General features: G+C 43.5%; 1 protein-coding gene and 1 long non-coding RNA gene across 3 annotated transcripts in view; both read right to left on the minus strand.

The window, feature by feature from the left end:
- LOC109303059 overlaps nucleotides 1-7,408 on the minus strand; it is a 17,013-nt gene that overhangs the window by 740 nt on the left and 8,865 nt on the right. The gene's annotated exons all lie outside the window — the stretch shown is intronic.
- KCNJ15 (potassium voltage-gated channel subfamily J member 15) overlaps nucleotides 3,746-7,408 on the minus strand; it is a 48,967-nt gene continuing 45,304 nt past the window's right edge. Inside the window, exon 3 of one of the 2 annotated variants that reach the window (XR_002099002.1) lies at nucleotides 3,746-7,043. The gene's annotated coding sequence lies outside the window, so the exon portion shown is untranslated. The remainder of the gene's footprint in view (nucleotides 7,044-7,408) is intronic. The other variant, XR_002099001.1, reaches the window with a different exon arrangement.

Below are 7,408 nucleotides of genomic sequence, written 5' to 3' on the forward strand. Positions count from 1 at the left end.
GCCCCTCCCCCTGCCTGCCCCCCAGACTCCCCTAAACCCTGCCCTGCCCAACCCCATTCCCTCATGGCCCCCCTATCTCTGGCCCCCCACCCCATAGTTTTAAAAAAACAACAAAAAAATTCCCCAGCACTTACTGGCAATCCAGCTGCCATCTGTCTCATTGTGGCCCCGACTGCACAGCACAGGGCAGAGGGATAGCCCCAGCAGCCCCAGCCCAGGCCCTTCTGCCCCCCGCTGCCCTGTGCTGCCTGGGGTGGGACTCTGCCAGGAGGCCCTGAAGCTCCCCAGCCCTGCTTTATATGGTAAGTAGAGGCTTTTATTTTCATTTTTTCTTCCTTTTTTTCCCTTTAAAGTGATGGTGCATGGGGTTGGGGAGGCAGCCATGGGGGCCTGAGAGTGCAAGTGGGAGGTGGGGCTGGGTGGGGCAGCCATTGTGGGGCTGCAGTAGCTGGCGGGGGATGGGACCAGGTGCGTCAGCCATCGGATGATTGGGTGGGGCATGTGGGCTTTGCAGGGGGGGTAGTAACCCCTGCAGGGGCCATTTCACCCCTGTTGGGGGGCCATAGACCCTGTGTGAGGGCTGTAACCCCTGTTGGGGGGCCGTATGCCCTGTGTGGGGGCCATAGCCCCTGTTGGGGGGGGTGTATCCCCTTTGTGGAGACCAAATCCCCTGTTGGGGGGGCCATAGTCCCTGTAGGAAGGCAGAAAAATATATATCCTTGTATTCATGAATTCATGAAACATGTTATTTAGAGTTCACTTTATTATTATGATAAGATACATGCTTTTACACTGTAGATATATCAATAAAACATTTTCCAGCTGACCACTGTCTCTGTTTCATTCTCTCTCCCTCTTTATAGTGGTCTTTTGTTTTATTTGTAGAGGAACATGGATTTTGGGGTATTTTAGAGAGTGATTTGGGGATTTTTTTTATCAGGGATTTTTCAGTTTTCCAACAGGGAACACCAGGATTCCTGCTAAGGAGGCCAGTGGCAGGACCCTGCCTGCTCAGAGCTGGCACCTTGGATTCAGCTGGCTGTGGCTGACCTCCTGGCCAAATGGAGCCAGGAGGACATGCTTTGACAGTTCAAAGCAGGCCACCATACCTGGAACATCTTCCAGGCGAGAGCTGCCCAGATGGCTGGGCAGAGGGCACACGTGGCAGTAGAACCACACAGAGGCCAACCCTGCAGCCACAGCCCCCTGGCAGCTGGCCCAAAGGAGCAGATGCCTCTATTGGGTGTGCAGTCCCCATCTGGGTCTGGCAGGTGCACAGCAGGTCACAGTCAGGCAGCAGCCCCCACTGCCAGACTGCTGCAGTGCATAGATGGTGCAGGGAACTCTTAGAGCTGCTTCAGCAGTCCAGCTGGCACAAGGGGTAGTGTCCCCAAGTACCAATTGGCTGGGCCCAAGAAGCTCCTGAGAGCAGGTAGCCCTGAGCTACTTGCCAGGGCGTCTTTTTATACTGCTGGGGACAGCACAGGTGCTGAACCCAGGCTCTAGCTCCCCCTGGCTGCAGATCCATGAGGATCCAGGCAGGGTTATTTTGCCCCAGGCAGCACAATTTGCTCCACAACAAAGTGCATGTCTAAGCATGTGCGCTGAGGCGAAAAGCCCCAGCTCAAATTTGCACTGCTTCTATTTGAGTTTCTGTAAGCGCATGTGCTTGCATGTGTGGACACGCCCATTGTAGCTGATAAAGAAACGTAGCCAGAGTCCAGTGAAATGTGAAGTTTGTCAACAACCTTAACAATGACTAGGAATGAATCCCACATTAAATTATGTGGTCTTACACTGAGGGCCACAGGATGGCATATATATCTGCTCATATGTCAGCAAGCCTTCAGTCCTTGAGCAAGAGAAAACAGCGGTAACTTCCAGGAGCGGGTTAGTCCTGCCATGTCTGTTAAAGCAGTAGAAAAATGCCTTTCCCAGGGTTACCATATTTTCAATTTCAGAAAAGAGGACTCCTGTGGAAGGGAGGGGAGGTATATAATTGGGACGGGGGGGAAGAAGTGATATGCCCATGCCCTGCTACTGCCCCTGCCCCTCACTCCCAACCCACAGCCCCGCTGCTGCCCCTCACTCCTGACCCACAGTACCCTGCCCGCCAGACCATGCTGGAGTTCCTCACTCCCAACCCACAGCCCCTTGCCCTTCCAAAACTTGCTGTTCACACAGCTCCCTGCTCCCCCTGAAGCTTCCCCCACCCCCTTCCCCTACCTCCTCACCCTGCTACAGCCCTAGTGCCAGCAGGCATGCATGCATGCACACACAGAGACACACACATATGCACTCGCTCTCTCTCTCTCTCGCTCACCTGCCTGTAGCTGCCGGGGCCAATGCACAAATCACATGATGCCCAGCCTCCAATCACCTTCCCTTGCTGCCCTCAGCACCAAGCAGCTCCTTTCTGGGGCAAGCCGGGAAAGCAGAAGCAGAGCAAAATCCCGAACATTTGCTGACATTTTAAAAAGCCACCTGGATGGAGATGGGAGGACCCAAAAAGAGGACATCAGGGAAAACCCAGATGTATGATAATGCTAGCTTTCCTCCTTTTCTTGTGCAGTTTGAGGTGTGCAAAGGGGAGAGGTCAAGCACAAACGTGAAGTGAGCATGTCCTGAGAACAAGGGTGAGAGACAGAGGTGAATAGAAAGGTTATTAGCAGGCAGTGACAGTAGTATTGGATCACAAAGAGAACCTTCACCGAAACCCAAAAATGTGTTGCTGGTACAGCTGCAAAACATTCAGAATAAGTATTTAATAGAAAGATGTGCCCTTGCTTATGAGGGTCAGGATAGAAAAACTGAGAAATACAGACAGAGCGGATTCCTTCTGTGTGGTATTTACAGTATTGCTCACATCATGCACCCAGTGTCGTGGCCTAATGTCTAGGTTGCTGTATTGGCACTCAGGAGCCTGAATTCTTTTCCCACCTCTGCCACTGGCCCTGCTGAGTGAATGTCAGCAAGTCATTTCACCTTTCTGTGCCTCAGTTCCCAGCTATGTAAAATGACGAGAACACTGACCCCCTTTATAAAGCTCTTGGAACTCAACTGATGAAACACATGATGTGAGAGGTAAGTATGATCATTAAAGAGCACCTTTTTTAGATATCAGATAGATGCTGATGCCAGTTGGTCATTTTAAACGAGTCACGTTCATTATATTGGCTACAGCCAACCTCTAGAAGCTTTCGTTTAATCACCCACTAAAAACTGGCACTGAAAAGACTCCAACGGTCAAATTCCAGTTAGCCATCCATATAGAAGACCATAGAAGAAAATATGTAAATAATATGAAAATCTTTAAATGTTATCAGCTCATCATCCTAAACCAGAATTTGAGCTGGGCAATATATGTAGTATTAAATGTAAAGCTATGGGAAGTTTTAAGGTTTCTCTTTTCATACTTTGCTACAGTCTTGATAATGGGTTCAGTTTATGGGCTCATAAGATTTCATTAATACACACCCAGTCCTTGAGCAAAATGAGGTTTACTTTCCAGTGGAAACAGACTAGTTTCCATGCTACTACTATTCCTGCCAAAGAATTCTCAAATGACCTATTAAGTCAGTTTTAATACCCCATTCACCGCATCAAACCACTGCAAAGGGACCATTGTCAAGCCAAGAATGTGTTCTGTTGACTTCAGTGGCATTATACCGGGAAGGAATTTGATCCAGTATGCTAAGGATACAAATTTCTCATTAATGATCACAGACCCGGGGGACAGCAGAACTGTTAAGCATCTATTTTAACGAAATTATACAATATAAGCACACCTTTCAAGGGAATTACCATTTCTGGCAAATGAAACTGGAACCATTAACAGCAGTGTAAGGCTTGTCTAGACAAAATAATCTGGAATCAAATAGGAGGTAAGTGTAAACTGGAGTAGTTATTCTGTATTGAATGCATATGTGGGTGCTCTTATTCTGGAATCAGGAAAGACCCTTTGTGGATTAATTTAATCCATTTTGAAAATGAGGTAGATTAAAATACAAACAGTAGCACAGCAGGGGTACACAAATCAGTTACTGCCAGGTCAAAGGAGGTGGGTGTTTATGACACGTCATCTTTTCTGCAGTAACTGCTTATATGCACATTCTTCCTCTGAAAGAAGAAAAGGAAGCCTTAAGGGCTAAACTACTGTGATTTAGCTTTCATTTACAATGAGGTAAGAGCATGCATGAGGACAGTTATGGTAGACCAGCTGTCCAGCAGTAAATCCTTATCACCTTTTGTTCCATAGAAACTAGTTCATGTGTATGTATCCTTATTCTGGAATCAGAGCATTGGCATTGGAAATTGATCTGGAATAGCTAACCCACAAGAGTTGGTCAAAAAAGAGCTTTTCTGGAATAAAGCCATGTGTAGACAAGCCCTTGTTTTATGAAGAACTAGGGAAATCTTACCAGGAACAAGCTGGCTAATTTGTCCAGGTTTATGGGCAATCATTATTTTTATTTGCAGTATAATCCCTGGGAACAGATGAAGGAATCAGTGCTTTATAACATTTTGGAGATCGGAAACCTTGTTCCCACTATCAGACAGAAGATACACTTTTTTTGTCTAAGCCATTGTCTGCAAACAATTTATTTCTGTAACCAAGTGAAATGTCTTGGCTGCTGTCCTACAAATGGTTTAGCAAAGGGGAAAAATCAAATTGCTGTCTCCCTGTGAACACTGTAACATGTAAGCAATGAAAGTGAAGTTAATTGGTTCCCTACTTCAAAATGTTTAATAACTCTAGAGGGGTAGGAGGTATTGTTCTCCTTCTTGACTCTCTATATTAAGTTTAGTTTTCTCTCTTCCCATATGTAAGATCACAGAAACATAGAAAAATAGGGTTGGATGGGATCTCAGAAGGTCATTTGGTACAATCCCTCTGAGCTCAAGGCAGGATGATATTTCCCATCCTAGTCTAATATTTGTCTACCCCCTTTTAAATATTTCCACAAACTGTCTGACTAGGTGGCACATTGGGCACTGAGGCCTGCAACTTGGAGACAGTTGGAGACAGCTACAATTTGTGTAGCTTCTCATTCTCCAGGAATTCCACAAATCTACAAACCCATTTAGTTTCTAGGGCACCCTATAGGCTATATGGATATATCTTAGACCAAATGAGTTTCAGAGCAGAGGTAGGAGGGGAATGTAGAGCACTCATTTAGAATGAAGTGTAATTTCAAGGTTTAGTCATCAAAAAACTAATAAGCACATACTGCTGTTTTAAAGAGTAGGGTTATTCTATCTGAAAAGTACCAATAGTAGTACTGCTACTATTATTTTTTTGTTTTCCCAAAAGAAAGATACTATCCTATGCTATGCTATAACTTCACAATAAAAGTCTGCCTTCATGGTATGCAACAAATTTCCTCCAGTGATAAGACAAAATTTCTTTCATTATTCTTTTCAAGATTAACCTAGATCAGGAATGCATTATATCTGCTTTCAAAGATTTCTCCTTAGTGAAATGTTCTCTAAATATTTTTATCAATTTCTGTAATAAGAGTAATCCCTTTATTGCAATAACTATCAAGGCAGGCAGCTTAGCATGTATCACATAATTTATTCCAGGTTTTAGATTTCTGTATTTATTCTGAGGGGTTTTTTTTATTCTGGAGCATTGCAAAGGGTATGTTTTCACAAATAATTTTGGCACTTTCTTGGACTGAAGCATGAATAGCAGTCTTCTAACTTCAAAATCATTGTTTAACCACAGCTGTTAAATAAAATGTTACACTTCTCAGCAATTCAAGAATATATCGTCTTAGCAAAGGAAAGAACATAAATTGTGATTCTAACGAAAATCAGTTAGATCCTTAAGATGAACAAAAGTGGGAGGAAGATTTTGAGATGGAACTAGGAAGTTCTAATCATTTGTTCAGTTATTCGCAAGTCCTGAAACATAAAAACTTATTTAAATCCATGGTTTTAAGTTTCCATTCTATGTAGGTTTTAATGGTCTACAGTCAGGCCCACTGCATCTTAATTATAAGAATGTAAATTTGAGACTGGTATGTTCCTTCCAAGCTTCTAGCAGATACCTAGGTTAATATAAAGCTTGGCCCTTCTTTCTATCTCCTGATATCCTCACATCAGCTCTTGTTTGGGTTGATAGTCAAGAATGATAATAATAATGGAATGACATTATTACAGTCTACAAAATAGGATAAGATGTGCAATTACCATTGTAAGGTTTATTTTTAATAATATGTGCAATAAATGCAAAAGGCAGCTGCTGCACTGTTGGGTGGTTTTACATTGTTTTGCTTCTGTTTACTGTGTGATAACCCAGGGTAGGGCAGTTTAAATGACCTCGACTGAGAAAATATATGACGTACTGGAAATGTTCCAGCAGCTCTTTCAAGCCATTTAAGTACAGGATGTTCAGCAGGAATCTTAAGCATTAAAAAGATCCGGTGCTCGTAATCTAATATTTTCACAGAAAGTGTTCAAGGGATTCACCACCACAAGATTCCATTATTCATGAAATACTAATCATGTAAGTGGAGCAGGTAAATGCTAACATTTTAGTCAAGCAGAGTTTTAGTATTTAATATGCAAGATCTGCATAAAACCTCCTTCGGTTGTGCTGTACAGTGAAGAGCTAATAACACTGATGTATAGTCATTACTATTCTGTATTGTGGTCAGTCTGTCATAGGGAACATTCTGATTGGAGCTGGGCTAAAATGACAAATGTAGTGGCAGCCAATGTTCAAATATAAAATCATGAATTCACTTCAGTATTCATGACCTGTTTTATTTATCATTGCAGTCATTAAAGATATTTATTTTGCTGTTGTTGTTGTTGCTAGTAAGTTCTGCATTCGTTTTGAAAGCAAAGTTCTCTAAACAAATGTATCTGATATCCTTGAACAAATGGATCTGATGGTGGTAGACAGACACCTGAAGTGTATACCAGGTCATCGTGGAATATCTTGGAGCTCTTCTTTCCTCTTTCAAACAGCAGCAAAAGCTATTCCATGTCACTTTAGTTATCTGTCATCACAAAAAACTGGCATAGGAGAGCTGAAGACATAGGCATAGGAAATAGTTTATAAAAAATCCAAAGTCTGAACTCATTTATATTTCTGTGCTGTGCAGTTTCAAATAACAAACACATCTCTAATACATCAGTCAGGCATCCAGTGTGGGGGGGGAGGTCTGTGTTATGTCCAGTATTGTTCAACATCTTCAATTTCATAGATTTCATAGACATTAGGGCTGGAAGAGACCTTGGAAGATCATTGAGTCCAGCACCCCGCCTGAAGGGCAGGAAGTCAGCTGGGGTCATAGGATCCCAGCAAGATAAGCATCCAATTTGCTCTTGAAGGTGTTCAATGTAGGTGCTTGAACCATCTCCGATGGCAGGCTGTTCTAGACCTTGGGGGCTC

Source organism: Gavialis gangeticus, unplaced genomic scaffold (genome assembly GCF_001723915.1).
Source record: "Gavialis gangeticus isolate Ggan-Ray unplaced genomic scaffold, GavGan_comp1, whole genome shotgun sequence".
NCBI classification, from domain to species: domain Eukaryota; kingdom Metazoa; phylum Chordata; order Crocodylia; family Gavialidae; genus Gavialis; species Gavialis gangeticus.